Source organism: Falco biarmicus, chromosome 13 (genome assembly GCF_023638135.1).
Source record: "Falco biarmicus isolate bFalBia1 chromosome 13, bFalBia1.pri, whole genome shotgun sequence".
NCBI classification, from domain to species: Eukaryota; Metazoa; Chordata; class Aves; order Falconiformes; family Falconidae; genus Falco; species Falco biarmicus.
In genome coordinates, this window is record NC_079300.1 from 24,067,532 (window position 1) to 24,085,347 (window position 17,816).

The following is a 17,816-nucleotide window of genomic DNA, read 5'->3' on the forward strand; positions in this document are numbered from 1 at the left end:
TTTTCTCTAACAACTAAAATCCCATGAAGATCTGTATAGATTCAACTGAAAAGATTTAAACTTCAAACATCTACTTTAATCTGTTGTATCATAGCTGAAGATACTCTTCTCCCCTTATCTGCTTCTTCTATTACCTCTGTGAGACAGGTCCATAAGTCTGTTGCTGTGCCACAGACTGAATGGAGATCTGTATTCCAGGGCTGGGCATTAGTTTTGATAGTTCAGTTTAGTGTCTGGGTAGATGAGATTAATCTTCAGCTGAAATAACTGGCAGTGACTGCTAATGGTCATAACTTCTACTGATGAAATAGAAAACTTTCTACCAAATAAAAATTTTTTACAAAGTACATTTTTTTCCAGATTATTGTAAGGCTCTTGTTTAGGCCATATTGTAAAAGTTATCTTGTTCATTTAGGATCTTCCTAGAATAAATTACTGGATCAGTTTTATCTCTTCTGAGCCACAGTTGGACTATGTTGACACTGCCTCTCCAGAGACTCCTCACTTAGACAAATGTATTTCTTCGTTTTGGTCTTAAGCTACTGACTCTTTGCTGCCGCAATGAATTACAGCTGATCTGCCTTGTTTCTGAAATTATCTGCCTTCCCTTGTGCCATCATTCTAGTGAGGAAATATTTAAACTGATGAGACTTGTTTTACTATGCATCTGCAGCATTTTTATACTTACCACTTTTTACTGTGGCTCAACATGAGGAAAAGCTTGGAGTCTTAAATTCTTACTTGATGGGACAAGCTGTATGCCTGCCTTTTGGCTTCAGGCCCTTATCCTGCACTGTGGTTTTTGAGCACATCGACCAAGCAGCCGTTTTAAGGACCTTCCAGTTACCACAAATTTAACCCATCTCTCTTTGCTAGCCCTTATTCTTTTATCCTATAGCTTGTCATATGTCCATCCTAATTTTTAGGGTGGAAGGCAGAAAGTAACACAAGTGTGCTGGGATCTATACCTGTCCTGATAACTCTCCTTTGCTTTGCCTTTTCCTGTGTCCTTTGACAAATCAAGTGCTTAAAATATGTCTCCAGTGGCAAATAAAGACCAAGGTATCTTGCTAATTCTACACTATCTGCACGTGTTGGTGAGGGGAGATTATTCCAAAAGTTTTTTACTTTGCTTCCTATGTCATTTTTTTCCATGGTGAGTCTAAGATCAGCTGATCATGGGTGACTTTCAGCCCATAAAAACACAGCACGGTGAGCAGAATGTACCCTCTTTGACTTTCAGCTCATATTTTTGCTTCCCCCACTGTAATACATGCATCTTATTCTTTGCCAGACAAAGAACAGTTTGCACTTAAGAGGAAAATAAGTGAAATGGCAATGGCAAAATGCCAGACCTTGCTGTTTCTGCTTTTTGTGCAATTACAGTGCACAGTTGTGTTCTGGAGTCTGGTGAGAACAATAGCACAGCTCTGTGCAGGAGAAATGTGTGTTCTTAAGTGATCAAAGAGGGGAAAGAAACTGATTATGTAAACCTGGAACAAAAATAAAGGGGATGCTTTTTAATATAAGATCAAAGTAATTAAACGGGCAGTTAGAAAATTGTTGTCATTCACTTAAGTGATACAGTTACTCTCACGGATTCATCTTCAGTGTCCTCTGCCTGCTGCTTTAAAGAGATGCCTCATGGCTCACAAGTCACTTTATTTACAGCATTTCTGCAAAAGTGATTGTCACAAAGTCTTTTGCTCACAGGTACTTCCAGGTGCACCTAGAACATCTCGGTAGCTTCACCCTTGAAATGTAGAAAGGTGTCGTGTTAGAAGCCTTGGTGTGGTCCCTGGTCACAAATGGGGACATGCAGGTATCCACTTCATTCTGGGAGGTTTACCATGGAAAACTTTGGAATCAAAATTTAAATGACAAAATACTGTCATTGCATTCGGTGCTGTGCAGAGCTGTTACAGGGACGTAGTGCCATTGTATGCCATCAATTTAGGTGTGGTGCAGGAGGCCAAGCACAGTAGCGTTACTGCTAGCACTCCTGTAGATAACTGCTGCTTTCCTCATGCGAGATGGGTTTTCCACTCTGACTGAGGCCCAACATGGGCAAAGGACAGTCCTGCACAGGGACTGAATTTGGTTATGAGGAATATTGCTGGAAATGTGCACTGCACTTTCTTTTTAATCCTCTAGCATGCATGTGTAGATATGCAGGCAGCCTTCATCTACCACTGCAGCTTGTGGAACTGAACTTAGATGGATAATTTTACATCATCCCCAGATACCTGTCCAAAAGTGTCTTCCATTATTACTTCTGACTTAACAGGCTTGTGCCAATTTTTTCCTGTATAAGAAATTCAATAGAATGATTTTGAGTCTGTCAGGGACTGGCCTCTACCATAAGCCTAAAGACTGAACTGTACAGAGATGGGAACTACTTTCAGACATCTAATAACTGAGATCTGGGTTCACAGAATGATCAAAAGAGACCTGGGAAGATCATCTGGTCCGAACTTGGGTGCAAAGCATTTCTAATGTCCTGTTTCAGGTTGTTCAGGGATATCTGTTCTGCAGTATCTCTGGGATGTAGGATGATCACATCTTTGGTTCAGGGGTTGTTTTCTTTTTTTCTACCGATGTTTCTGGTGATTCAAAAATAACGTACAATGAATTTCAACTGCAATCTCATTTTCAAGGTTCAAAGTCTTCTAAAAAAACCTTGAAAATTTCTGATAAGCTTTTGAGGATTAAATTATTTAGGAAATAATATAGAAAATAAGTGGGTTTGAAATGAAGAAACTTCATTCTGCTGTCTTCTGCAACCAAAACAATTTACTAACATTAGCAAAAGGCTTTGACCAAACCATGTTAGCGTTTTTCAGTAAAAGTTTAATAATTAAAAAAAAAATCTTTCTCCACTGTAATCCTTAGTTTTATCTTGAACTTCATTAGAATCTTGCTACACAAAGTAGCAGTAAATCTGAGTTGCTCTTATTTTACATGACAAAACAATACCACTATCTTAAAACTCCAATGCAATGATCTTCTACCAGTCTACTTTTCAACAGCTTTCTATTCAAAAGGATAAGCTCAGAAAAATTTTTCTTTGGGGCCTCTAGCAATTCCATGTGTTGATTTACTTAAGTTTGACTTTTAACTTACATTTCTTTGAAGTTATACCTTTGATTATGTTTTCTTTTTACACTTAAGCATGATCACATTCCTGTCACTTAGAACTTCAGACACTTTCATGAAATTTCTACTCTTGCTGGCAAGGAGGAAGCTGTCAAAACTCCAGAAATATGACTCTGGGAAATTTAAGTTTAATGAAGTTCTTTAGTTTGTCTGCAATTCTACTGCTTCTTGACAGAATAACTCTGGCTTTGTACATTGAGAAGCTTTGGTGGTAATAATGATAAAGAACGGTTTTATCCCCTTTGTAGAGATGAACGGGACTGAGTTTTCCTGGCATGCTCTAAATCTCCCAAGGGCATTACAGTAATCCCCACATTTGTCACTTGTCTGTACTATAGTAGCCTCCTTGGGGGGACCATGACTCCATTATACAGAGTGGGTTTTCATGCAGAGGTAATGAATAGCTAGCTATTCGGTTGGCGATCAGCATAAGTAGGAGACAGAACAGGTGGCCCAGAGTTTGATATGAGTATGATGCTGATGGTAAAGAGCAGCATTTCCAGCCCACCTTCAATGTAGTCACGGGAAACTATCTTGATATGCCAAAAAAAAGTGGTCTGGAAAGATGTTTTCTGATCTAAATCTTGTTCAAGGGAGAAATATTCTGATTAGGCTGAGTTACAGGCTGGTCTATGAAAGTAGTTACAAAGACCATGGTCAGTGCTGCCCTGAATTCTCTGCCTTCCTTTAGTTATATTTGTACAGAGAACATAACAGATATTAATTACCTGTACTTCTGTGCTTGTTGGTAATCCTGTAGTCTTTCTCTGGGGAGAATCCTATAGATGTTCACTGGCTGCAAACAGGCTGCACCTCTGCTGTGCAGAGCCCTCTGATTATCCCATGTTGGAGTAATGCATGGTCCCAGGGCTGTGAGCTGAGCTGGCAGGGTGACCAGGCGTGGGAGGCACTTTGTCTGTTCCCATCCTTATTTCTTTAACATGGAGCTGTTGCAAGCAGCAGCAGCATGACAAGGTGGTCATCCTGCTGAAGACCAGCTTAGTCTGGCCCCAGTATCTTTGCCCTGAAAGCAAACCTTGCTCAAATCACAGGTGGATTCCTGAAATTGGTGACCTTGTGCTTGGGGGCTTTGTTGTTGGCTCCCTAAAGAACTGCTGGACCTTGGAAAGGGCTTCCCCAGGGCAGATGTGAACAGGAGATCAGTGTTCTTCCATACACTGACCTCTGGGCTTGATCCTCTTTGAGGCCAAGAAAGAGTTTCGTTCCCATCAGAGGCTGTTTAGCCCTGGTAGATAGGGGGGCTCCCGTGTACAGGAGGTGCCTAGGACAGCAGCCAGCTTCAGTAGGGCAGGAGCACCAGTGATTTGATGGATGAAGGCCAGGTTGTGCAGAGACACACATACAGATGAGACATTTCCACAGCCTCTGCACTCAATTTGTTCTGTAGTGGTGGGGGCAAGGGTACCCCAATGTATCCCAACTGTATACTGGTTTATAACAACTCTGATGTTAAAGATGAATTGCTTGAGAATGTATGCCAAATTTTAGCCTGAAGCTCCTTTTCACAGCCAAGTTATAAATCTTGAAAGTAAGGATTTGTAATAAAAACACCAGTACAATCTTGACGCACAACGGCGCTAGTGGCAATTGCTGCTGTGGTGTGGTTTGAAAAAATAGTGTGTGGAATAACTTGTGTTAATTACTCTTAAACCTGTTAGTGTGTTATGCCTGGCAAACCTCAAGAAGCTCAGCTTTCTGTGACAGAGGAATGGCGTTCAGTTTGGGGTTTACTTTCTTATAAAATCCAAACAAAGAAAAGATTAGACACTATAATGATTTCATGGTTTAAAATCTCTGTGCTAGAAACAACCTAATTAAATTCCTGACATCACCAGTTTTGTTAGTAAATAGTAACCATGGATGCGGAAGAGTCTTGCATCTCATTACATTCAGCATAAGGTTTCAGTACAAGAGCCATTAGCTGTGGTGTGGAAATGTAAAAACAAAGGGAAAGTATGGGACACATTTCTTTTTTCTCCCACTGATCCAGAACACAATCCTGGAAGAATATCTGTAATTAATTAACAGGGCTTTAATGTAGGGCGGTAGGCCATAGGTTTTCTCTAGTGAATTTAGTAAATGGCAGCATATTGCACGAGATAGAGGAGGCAATATATAAAAATTACTTAGACTTCAGGAAATAAGTGGTTGTATAGTGTAGTTAAAGAAGCAAGTACATATAAATACCATCGTGAGTCAGTGTAAAATATGTATGTCTCTATCTCAGGACCAGTGCAATCCAGATGAATAAATCATTTACTACACCTGTCTTAATGTTGTTTTAAAAACCCCCAGATTTACTTGGGTAAGTGGTGACAGCACTGCATGTTTTAGTAAGGGTGAATTAGCATGCAGACAGCAAACACGGGCAGAAGGGAAACAGACTTTCTCATAAAGGAACTGATGAGAATTACTCAATGCCACTCTTTCTTTAACAGGTGATGTACTAGTTAGCAGTTCATTTCAATACAAACAAATGATGTTCAGTTACCAGGGTTTGACATAAAACTGATGTCTTCAAAGGAAGTGAGGCTGATTTAATGCAATTAGAACAGATTTTGCTTTGGACTTGTGAATAAATTGGTACAATGTATTTGAAAGCCACTATGCGGTATGTATGTCCGTTTTGTAGGCTCCAGTTGTGCAGCTGAGAGGATTTACACTCAGCCTTGCAAATAGTGATAGCAGGTTCAAAGCCAGTAACAGGGTCCTCAATGAGCACGCATGTGTGTGTGTATATATATAAAAAAACTGGCAGATTTTAATTTTGTTAATAAGTGAACTCATGTTACGATGAAAGGTGCATTACAGATTGATTTTTAGCAAACCTTCAAATATACATGGCAATCACATGCAACAATAACACTACCAAACCATAATAAAACCCCATTCAGATAGCAATGACTTACTGTGTGTCATCGGTTTCAAAAGGGAGATTTGCTTTAAAAACAGCAGCCCAGTGCTGATTGTTTCCTGCCATTTTTCCTAAAGGTCCTGTGGGAACAGGGTTCTTTGAGAAACTCAGGTGAGGTTCAGCTGGAGTCATAGGGGGACATACTCTTCTTCCTTAGGAAAAGATGAACACTGTGCAACTCCCTGTGAAGTGGCAATGCCCAATGCCCACCTTTTAATGAAAATGGCATCATCTGGAGATTGTGGGACTTGGAAAAGAAGTTCCCATGACTTTTAACAGGTGTTAGATCAGAGGCTGTTCTGTGATTCCTTGCATACAACCCAGTTTTCAAAAGACAGTGTTTAGGTTTTTCCCATTCTGTGGATTCCTTTACTGGTGGATGGAGTCAGAGTATGCTTCATGAGCAGATTTGTCTTAGAAATCTAGGAAAGTATGACCTTTTTAATATGAAAAGGTTTTCCAGAAACTTCCTGTCATTGTTTCGAAATGTTTTGTCAGCGAGTGGAAAAGACAAACAGGAAAAAAAAAATCGTTTGTAGCTTTGATAGTGAAGTATGTTCGGGGATAAAGGGGCCTGTACTGGAAGCTGCTATCAATCAGAGTATACCTAGCATATAATACTGCTCTGGAGACCTCTTAAATGTGGAACTTTGTGCAATAAATCCATTCCTACAACATGTTTATTCCTTTGTTACATTTGTGGGAAGCAGAGATTTCATTGCATATTCAGTATAGGGATGCATAAAATCCATATTTATAATCTTGCTGTATATATTCCACATGTTTGATCAACAGTATATTAATTTGTTATATGGATTTGTTCTTTGCAAGCAGGCCCTCTTCTAATGAGAAATTTCAGTGTCCCTGGAGAAATCATGAAAATGTGTTCAGTAATTCTTTTTTTTTTTTCTCTTTTATTTGTATGTAGTGTGTTTTATGTCATCTTGGTGCCCAGAAAAGGCCATACTAGATCTAATGGGGAAATTACATAGTTATACTACTAACCTAAAGCATTGTTAAGCAAATTTCTTGCTGAAATTAATGGTCATTACTTGAGAGCTGTCTTTTTATTAGCAGAAATTCTGTCCTAGTTCTAACACAAAACTTGACTACATCAGAATGCCTTTCACCAGTCAATTGGAAAAGCTCTTCTAAATGAAGGTGGCTTTTCTTATATATCATGTTCTGTTCATTAGCCTACAGGTTTTTTTTTAACCTGGAAAGGTGGTCTGGTTTCTGAAAGAAAAGGTTTATTTTGTTGTAACTACAGAAAGTTACAAAGAAACAAATAGAAATCAGTGGTGTTCTCTAAACGGTAGATGCTCAAGAATTCAAGCATAGCGTTCAACTAGAGACACTGATGTTGAGTTTTTTAAAAATTGGGATGGGGAATCTGTTTTCTTGTTAAACTACTAAATAGCAGTAAAATACCATGTTTAAAATGTTAAGTTTATAGTATCAAGAGCCTTGGCTCTAATCCAGTTCTGCTTCTGTTGGTATAGACTCTATTATTCAGCTGGCAGTGAAGTGGATTGATAGCTGAGTCCAGACTGGTTACTGCATGGAGAAACTACCCTCCTAAAAAAAGTCTTATTCAAATGATTACGTTAGTCAGGAAGTGGTAAGGGGTAAATGCAGTTTACTGCATTACTTACTTCTCCAGTTGCTGCTGTAATTGAAAGAGGATTGTGGTCCTTAGAAGATCCAGGTTTTTACAGCTTGATTTTTTTCTCCATATGAAATACTTTAGACTGGCTTTGCCTTTTAATAGCAAGTTTTATGTTTCTATTTGAACTTTTACCTCCCCCTGGAGCTTTGCCCCAACTGGCTGAAATCTTACATTTCATGTGTAATTCCTACCCTTTTTCAGGTGGAATTCTAAATTAGTGACAGTCCCTTTTTCTGCAGGGTGCTTCCTAACAGAGAGAGGCTCCCTCTGTAGAGGGCAGTTGCCTGAAAACCAGAAGCAGCTCTCGTGTGCCCATTGCTGACAGCTAATTGCAATTCCACAGTTGCCTGGCCCTACGCAGAGAGACTCCAAACCCTGTGTGCTCTTTGTATTCCTACATTTGGACAGTAATAAGGATGAGAGCTGGCTCTCTTGGCTCTGGCAGTTTCAGTAAACACTGTCCTTGTGCCAGGGGAAATGGGAATGCAGATTTATGATGGTATAGCAAGAGACACAGGAGGGAGTCATTTGTATGATTTCCTTGTTGCAGTGACAGCTGTGGAAGTCCTGATTGCAAATTTCTGTATACTTTCATCTTTCTCTTGTTATGAAACCAGTACTAGGAGGAAAAAGTCTTTCCAGAAAGGAAATAAAGCTAGGAAAAACAATTCGGTGCAGGCAGCTTGATATAAAGCATACCTTTGTCCTGGAAAAACTGCCTGTTTTCTCATGGCTGAATTGAGGTATCAATAGAGTTGAATTCTCCCATTGAAAGAAAACCTTCTATTAAAAGACCTTGGAGTGGGTATGATTGCAGCTCACTGGACTTTTAGCCTGGGTATTAAAAAAATACATTTAGACTTTTCAAGCATTCTTAGGAAGAGGCTTGGGATCCTGAAGTGATCAGATGTCAGGAGGACCTTAAATGTGCCTAGAAAGCACGTTTCTGACACAAACATGAGTTAGCAAGGTGGATTATCTCCAATTGCTGTTTGCAGTAAGATGTTTCCCTCAAGCACATTTTCTGCATAGCTTTCTGGGCTCTGGGGCGCTCTGTTTCTTCCTCTTTCCTGTCACTATTCTCCTTTCTTCAAAACCACTGGTGCTGAGGAAAAAAGTGCTTCACTGATGTATTTCACCTACGAGGAACAGAAAGGAGGATCCCTTTTGGCTGCAAGCTTGACGTGGTATTGAAGAGAATGGGAGAAGTAGAAAGAAAAGGAATTTGTCGAGTTCTTGTAGCCAGTTGTGGGAAGGGTTTTCTATAGAAAATTGTTGCATTACGAGGAGAGTCTCTTAAGTCAAATAGCAATCCCTGATGTGTTATTGCTACCAGATGCTCTTAGATGATGCCAAGTTGGGCAGGTTTCTCTTCTCTATCACCTCTGTGTAAGCATCTGGTCTCAGCTCTTCTGCATGAATTTACTGAATGAAGAAAGAAGTCCACAGGAAAATTCCTGGTGGTGGAGTGCAATGTAACTTAAAATAACACTGCCCCTGGTAATAATTGGTCAACAAAAATAGGAAAAAAGCCTTGGGTTCCTGTCTTTTGTAGTTTGGAGCCAATTCCTGTAAGGTAGATTGGATATTTTAGAGGTGGGGCTGTCTCTTGACTCCCTGTGCTGAGCTATGACAGATCATAATAGGCTTGCCAAGAAGATGTTTTGCTGTCACAGCTCACCTGTGGATCCCTGTGTGCATAGGGATAGTGATTCAGATCAGCTAATTAGATGATGAGTTACTGCCTTGCTAAGGCAGCCCACACCCATTGCACATAACCACCTCATGCTTTTGAGGAATTGCATCAGCTTTTTACATTTGTGTTCAGTTCAGAGGAGGGATTGGGAACTGTCCCAGAGAGAAATCTCAACTTGCTTAGGGCTATAAGTGTCAAAGGTAGATTATCCAAAACGTTGGCCCTAAGACAAAGATGACAGCAATCGTCTTTACTCAGGAGGAAATGAAATGTAACAGCCTGCATGAGTCATGCATTTTTAGTACATCAGCTTCCACTCTATTGCCAGAAAACGCACTAACTACATAAGATTTTGTCTGTTTTAAGTAAAGACATATTTAAAAGCTCTGGCAATGAAAGAGCTAACATACCGGACTGTGGATGCTATTGTTCACTCCAAGCACCTCACAATTTTTACTTGGTTCTTCCTCATGTCTGTCTTCTGCTTTTCTTTCTTTTTTAGATGGTAGTAAGAAAGGGCCTCTAAATACCAGAAAATAGATGTTCAGCACTAGTTTGAATAGTGTCAACATGAGCCAGCTGTCCATTTTCAATGGCTTAGATCTGGTTTCCCCACCTCATCCACCTTTAAAAAGGTATTCAAAAGGTATTCTTTCTGTGCTTAACCTGCTCTGAATGCTACTATGTACAAAATGCCTGGCAACTTTCAACCCATTGGAGCACTTTTCTCTCTTTTGGTAACAAATTCTATGTAGTTTCTGTATCACATGTTCATAAATCCTGTCAATCTGTCCCTTCAGAGTCACAGGTAGCTGAGATCTCATCCTGCGATAACCATTTCCAGATAAAATTTGGTGAGTACATAATGGATAATTGCAAAAGGAGAGAACTGATTGTATCAAACAGCATGGAAAATTCACTTAACAAAATAAAAACCAGAGGGAAGACTCATTTTGGGTAGCAAAACAACCCTAGTTGAAACTTGGGTAAAACTTTACTTTTAATGAGTATGTTTTTTGAGTCATTATCTTTGTGTCATTTTAAATCCAAGCTGCCCTCCCACATTAAATAGAACCAAGGAAATTACCGAAGATCAATTTCACGCTGTAAACATGACCTTTTTTAAACACAATCCATGCAGACTCATAGCTGGATGATCAAATGGTTTCAAAGAATATTGCAAAAACAAGTGATCATGCTGAATCATTGTAAATCCCAATATTAAAGGTTCTGCACACAAAAAATGGCATGCTTCACAGAAAAGTTCATATGCATCAGGGAAGATTTTCAAAGGTCCATTAGTCAACTAAGGGAATTCTTTGGTTTATTCCCACTTCGTGCCTTTGAAAATATCCCCAAGGTGCAGGTTTTTTCTTTCCAAAGCAGAGCTGTATTAGGTTAATTATTGCCTTGCAAGAGGCATGTTAAGGTGGACATTAATGCAAATCAGCTGCCTTTGAATACCCTTTAACACGATGTACTTTGACTAGAATACTTAGGTTTTTCTCCATGCATCACATGCTTATCTGAAAACAATATGTGAGGAATAAGTTTAAGCTCAGAATATTCTTTGTCTTTGTTGGCACAGTGTATAAAGCCTGATTAATAGTGGTTCTATACAGTCTTATGCTTCTTGCATCTAGTGCAGATATCGGTGTGTAAAATCAGGCAGAGGGGGTCATCGGATGGATTTGTCATGGTCTCTGAAGGGTCTTTGGCTCCATAAGCCAGTTAATGGATTGCACACAGCCATATGCAGCATTTCCATTTCTTACAGGTATAATGGAATAATAGTTTCCATTTAATAACTAACCCAAGTATAATTCAATACAAAGATATTATATTCCATTTTAGCCAGTGAGGCATGCCACAGCTTAAGTGGCATATCAGAGCTAAAAACCCCTCTCACTCTTCCTTCACGAAGAAGCTTGCCATGTATCAAGATCTTGAAGTGCAAATTCTCATGTTGAGTATATACAAGGTCTTATTATCCAGTTTACTGATTATTTTTAAGGCTTTGTTTTGGATAAATGATTTATTTCTTAAACTAGTAATTTAAAGGGCTAAAGTCGTGCATGCTGATTTCACAAACTGTGCCACTGCAGTCAGTGAGGAGAGCTGTGGCTAAACAGATTGCTTGGTTGGAAGCATACAAACCCTACCAACCCCCCCCCAGCACCCCCAGCTTCAGGCTGAGGTCCTTCCAGTGAGCTGGAACTGCTGCCTTTGAGGCCAAAGGTTCCTGTAGAGATTCACACACACCCCCGCACACCACCCACCCCCCCCCCCCCAAAGGTCAGTCTGAAAACAGAGAAGAAACTGTGTCGTCCTTGTGACTTACAGCATTGCAAAAGCCCTTGTCTCCATATGATCAGACATGAGATGTGTACAGGAGCACCAGGCCACAGCAGATCTGTCCAAGAGCTGACTGACGTCACAGGAGATTTGCACTGTTTTTGAGGAATCTTGGATCAGGCAGATGGTTGCCACTCAGCAGACAAATCCTGATTTATTCAACTCTCCAACTGTGTGAAGAACTTGAGGAGGACAGGCATTATGTCTTGGGGCCCCCATTTGTTCCAGCTTTACTGTGCAGGGCAGAAACCCGCTTATAACCAGCCCTGGACTTGGTTTTGAAGGAAGGAAATGAGCTATAATAGGTAGTGCTATCACCACTGGGTAATCTGTACTTCAAAGTCAAACAAAGCTGCCTGTTACCTTGTGAAATATGGGTGGGATTTATCCTCAGTTTTGTCACTAAGAAATGCCTTAAGAAATCCCAGCAGGCAGTGAGACTAAATGGCTAAGAATCCAGCTATGGCTTTACAGACCTGGAGTCCTCCAGGGACCATCACAAATCTCATGATGTCTCCCACGTGCTTGATTTGTGCAGATGATGCTCTGATTTAACAGAAAGATGCGTATAAACTCGTGTCGCCAGCAGCCTCTATTGGCATCATAGATGCAGAGGCTCAAGAGTGCATTATTCCAGCAAATGTCAGCATTAATTTACACTTGCTCAGGGATCATCTACTTTTTCCTGCAGTCTCTTGGAAAGGAGAGATAAGTCATGTGCAAGAAGTATCTAGCAGACGAAGCCAGGACCTGCTCTGCATCCTGGAGAGTGGTCTGCACTGTGGGAGAAGGTGTGGTAAGGGAGGACTGGCAGCAGACTGACCTCCAAGCAGAGGTGTTTTGTCACTGCTTGTTACACCCTCTGTGTAACATGGAGGAACAGAAGCACCATGAAACTCATGTCACTAAGAAACAGCAGAGATGCCTCCTCAAATGAATTGCAATTTAAACTGCTGGTCTGCTGGCAAGATCCACTAATATAGACCTGTTTAAAAAGGGGAAAACATGTTACTGAAATCAGTGGACTTTGAAGTTGGTTCTACAGTAGAACTGGAGCTAAAGATGTCAAATTCCCATGTTGCTTATGTGAAGAACTGCCGCAACTGCTGTGGTACTCGTGAACAAAACCAACAGGGAAAAGTTTTACTGATTTAACTGAGCTGTCACAATCGTGTTCTCTCTCACTTTGAAAAACCACTTTTCAGCTCCAGGTTTTCTTCTTGCATTAGATCTACAAGTCACTTTATGGTGTAAGACAAAACAGCAAAAGAGGACTTTCCATATTCAACCAAAAGAAATCAGTTTTTAAATATAGTTATCAAAAAATGCAGTGGTATGTCTTACATGTAAAGTACACTAAAATGTAGCCCAGTGTGCTTCCTTTTTATTCTTCTGATTTTGTATCACACTTGCTCACTTTGCAAAAGATCCTGCAGGCCAAGTTATGCAGAAGACCTGCCCAGTTGCACCGTTTCCAGCTCTTGCTCTGAGGGACACCTCTCAAGTCCAGTTGGAGTGAACGCATTGGGCAGCTGCTGAACCGGAAGGAAACTGAGGACAGCGGACTTTCCCCAGCATTGCAGAACCAGGAAGCTTTTCACAGTTTTCTTGAAGTGTAGAGCTCTTCTTCGGAATTCCTGTTGGAATTGTTTATCCTAGACTCTTTAGCACTGAGGTCTTTAACAAGCATGTTTGTCTAAAACTGACAACATTGAACGCCAATTAGAAAAAGCCCTTTTCAGCATGTATTTTTTATGAACAGCTTATTTCAAACAAATCTGTTTTGAACTGCATAGGCAAACTTTCCAGGCATATTTCAGCAGTGACTTGTGCCTGTTCCGCTATTGCTGTTCCAGCCTCCAGGCTATCAAGCTGCTGCTGCCCTTTGTTATGAAGTGGACTAGGAGTACAGTATGAATCTAACATCTGGAAGCTGGACTTAGTGAAATGTGGTGCTTTTTTCATGTCTGTCAGTTTGTTCCTCTCTCCTCTGCAAATTTTACTGGTAAATGATGGTCGATCTCCATGCCAGTATTTTTTAACAGAATCCTCCCCTACAGCAGTGCACGTACCCGGGGGGGTCTCTGTGTGTGAGTCTTGGATGACTTGCACTAAATAGCTTTCCAGAGGCTCTTACCCAAAAGCATAAGGCAAGCTGATCGCTGTCCACAGAGTGAGTTGCCTGTCTCGTTTGACCACAACCTATTCTGTGGAGCTGATGGGTTTGGACAGGATTTGACTTCAGGGAATGAGGCAAGTTTATGTGTGTTAAATAAGTTTGGAGACACGTTCTTAGGCTAGAAAATATAACTATACAGCAGCTGGTCCCCTATAATACTTTTTCTCTAGCAATAAAAGTTATCTTCAGGACCTACTCGAACTGGGAGTTGGTGCTGTGTGGGCTGATTGGAGCATGCTTTGCTCAAGGGCAGGTGCTGCATGATGTCTGCTTGGTAGATGTCACAGGTGTATTGTTGGGTCCCTGGTCTAACCCCTACAACCTAACTTTAGGGAAAGGAGAGATTCTTATGCTGTGGCAAGGGCTTCCCATGGGAACCTGCATTATCACCAACATCAGGATTCGCAGGAGGGATGTATGAGGCTGGCAGCAGCCCTGGAAATTTGTTCCTAGCACCCTTTGCAGGTGTCAGATGGGGGGAAGTTAGGTGAGTCAAAGGCACATGTGCTAATCCATAAGCTAATGTGAGCAGGTGATGTGAACCTCCCATGCCATACATGTGTGGTGTCAAAAAGCCTGCTTTTGTCACTGTTGCAGGAAGGGTCATGCTTTTTCACTACATTCAACCTGTGTCATGCTGGAAATCCAGAGCCCTGTCCTCCTCCATTTGCTATATTCCTTCCAGACATACTCCCCATCTGCTGCTGCGCTCCTCCAGCAAGAGGGGCTGGGTAACAGCTGCAGAAACTTCTGCCTGGGTATGTCTGCCCTTACTTAACCCGGGGTTTGCATCCTTCGTACCGCTGCCGTGAAGGGAGGAGATACTATCATTTTATGTGATCCAGCATGAGGAGACTTGCACTCTGGACACACCAAGTTGAAAAGGTCTGCAAATATGCTACTGATGTGTTTGAGTAGCAGCAGTGTGTTTTCTGGCTGCATGTTCTCATTAAAGAGATTTACTTCACTTCACACCCATATGGTAAAGATAATGAATGCTGCTGTACCAGCTAAGTAGTACAGTGGTTCTGAGCTATAAAGTTTTGCTACAAAGCTGAATACGTAAACAAGTATTCTGAGGACAGAAAGTGGTGGCTAGTGGGAACAGTAATGTAAGATGTCAGAGGGGTTCATTTATTTTGATAAGCTAGTTTATATTCTAGGATGGTTTTTCTCATGTTGATAAAGTGTCAATCTTAGTTATGAACTTTGCTATTTATGACCTTTCATGTAAAGTTGCAAGGCAGAAAGGGAAGATAAACAACTTGAACAATACAATTAAGGCAAACCCAGAATTCAGTCAATGAGGGACACCGGTGTTAAGTAAATCATCCCATGGGAACAGAGCTATTTGAGAATGCAGTGGCATCACTTACAGTACAGTGGGCAATTAGTTTTAATTAACTTCAAATTCTGACACATAGTTAAAAGCTATCTTTTCTGAGTGCCCAGCTAGACAAATGAAAGTTGGGTCATTCTGTCCTGCTAGAAAAAGCTATTAGAAGTGTGAATAGCATATTTATAACACTTGTATTGTAAGTATTATGTCATCTTTTAATTTTTTTATGAAATAGTACTTTTGGAAGATGAACTTCTTGTTCCACACCATAAGCCTTTGAATAAGGGCACTCTTTTCCAAGAAGCACAGAATGGATTTTTAGAAGCTGTTTCGAATTAACAATTTCAGTTAGCAAAGTCCAACACGTTGTGATTTTTACCTGTCAGGGAGGAAACAGCCAGGAGTTCTTGTAAGGTTATCAGAAATTCCAGGCAGCTTTTGATGCATATTTGAAAGTTAAATCTGACACTTTTAAATGTGATGTTGTACATATGTCGCTATGGAGGCCCTAACCACAAAATTTTGCGGGAGGTAAGGGGGTGGCTGCTTTGCGTTACAACTGCTCGACAGAGCATGTATGCTCTGTCATAACCTGCAGTAGAGTCCACGTGTCCCCTCTGTCCTGTCTGTCTAGCCTGTTGAACTGTTCTGGAGAGCAAAATATTACTTTCTATGAATATTCTCATAGCAACGTATTTTTATGAAGTTCAGTGTTTTAAGAGAATCCAGTACTCAAAGTGCTTTACCAAGAACTGAATGGCAGTGACTGTCATCCTTACAATGTTGGTAGGTTCCTGCTAATGAGGCATGTGTCTGGTTGCCCCTCGGGGCCTGCCTGCACCCTGCAGGAAAGGCAAGACCGAGAATCTCAAGCTAAGGCTACCACACAGCTTAGGACAGCAGCCCTCTTGGACAGTCACTGCAGGTTTGTTGCTGATTTCTGCTGCTGATTCTCAGATCTGAACTGCTCCCTTGGAGGTAAATGGGATGCCCCTGTACTATAATCATTAGTGCTGTGAGTTTGGTGTTGCTTGTTGTGGAACCACTTGTGAATTCTTGGTGTTCACTGTGATGTTACTCTCATGGTTTTGGGAGGAGAAACTTCCGAAAGGTGCACCATAAGTTACTGACTTCTTTAATATGAAATCTGTTTCTGTTATTAGTCTTTTGAAGTATGTGAAACTAGAGCTAGATGCTTCTGCTTACGTTATACAACCCTTACTCCTTGAGTAATGTACTTGATTTCCCTTGGGCTGTGTGTGACAGCTTCTCACATGAGTAAGTTCAGAACCTTCTTGCTTGTCCCAGTTTAATTTGTATGCTGAGCCATGCAGATAAGGGCAAAGAGTTATTATATCCATCTTCTCAGCTGTATGGTGACCAGGATGCTTTAGGAAGAATTCAAACAGGATGAGCTGGTATTACTGAGATGAGAAATCTGTTTGTTACCATGCAGTCACCTTCACATCATGTCAGTTATCAGCCCTGGGAGATGCTGTGTTTCTGAGTAAAAAAAAGTCTGCTTGCCCTTTCCTCCCTTGCATCTCCAGTGAGATTTTAAGACTCTTATTTCTCAGGGCAATCTTTTTATGACCAAAAAGGAAAAAAAAAAAAAAAAAAAGCTGCTCTTCTGGGGATTAGACTGATGTTCTCAACTGATGTCAGAAAAAATACATAGCAGTCTCTGGTGGCCAGGGTGTGATTTGAAATTGTGATCTAGAGAGGGAGAACTCCGATATGTTGCACGTGGTGTAATGTCTAAATAAGCTTAGTAGCTCTGTTTTCTGCCAGGGGAGACAAGTCAATGGGCTAAAGGATTTTTCGGTCTGAATCAAAATAAATGCTCTCACACTGTTAATAGGGAATTCTAAAAAATTATGAAAAAGTGGAAGTTTCTTCAGCATCTTCTATAGAACATTTTCTCTTGCATAATGGCTGTCCTGACTTGCTGGGTTCTCGCACCAATTGTATTCCTTTCATAGATCTTTTGTTGGTTGGTGGTCTAATAATTTTTTGAAAAAAAATGTGTTATGGTATAGTTAACAGCTGTGCCTTTCAGGCATGATTTTTTTCTCTCAGAAAAAAAATGTACAACAGGCATTTTTAAACTGTGCATTTGAATAGGTCTGGTAAAGTGAAAAATACCCATGAAATAATGAGGCAGCACAGGAATATGGCATTTTGACCATCAAAAAGGTCTGCACACATTTTTTCCATGTGGAGTGCATACAGCACAGGAAACAATTCACGGTATGGCAGCATACTTTTTCTCCTTGTGCTCAGCACTTTGAGTGAATGAGAAGAGAAGGTAATGGGATCTCTAAACAACAAGAAAAAAGAGAATTGATGGGCTGATAATTTTTCTGTTAGTTTCATAGTGTTCATCGCTTTAACAGGATGAGAAAATTTTGCGTAAAATTACCAGAAATAATTTTCTAGCAGTGCTTTTTAGAATTGGCATAGTTATAAATATTTCATGCATGACTT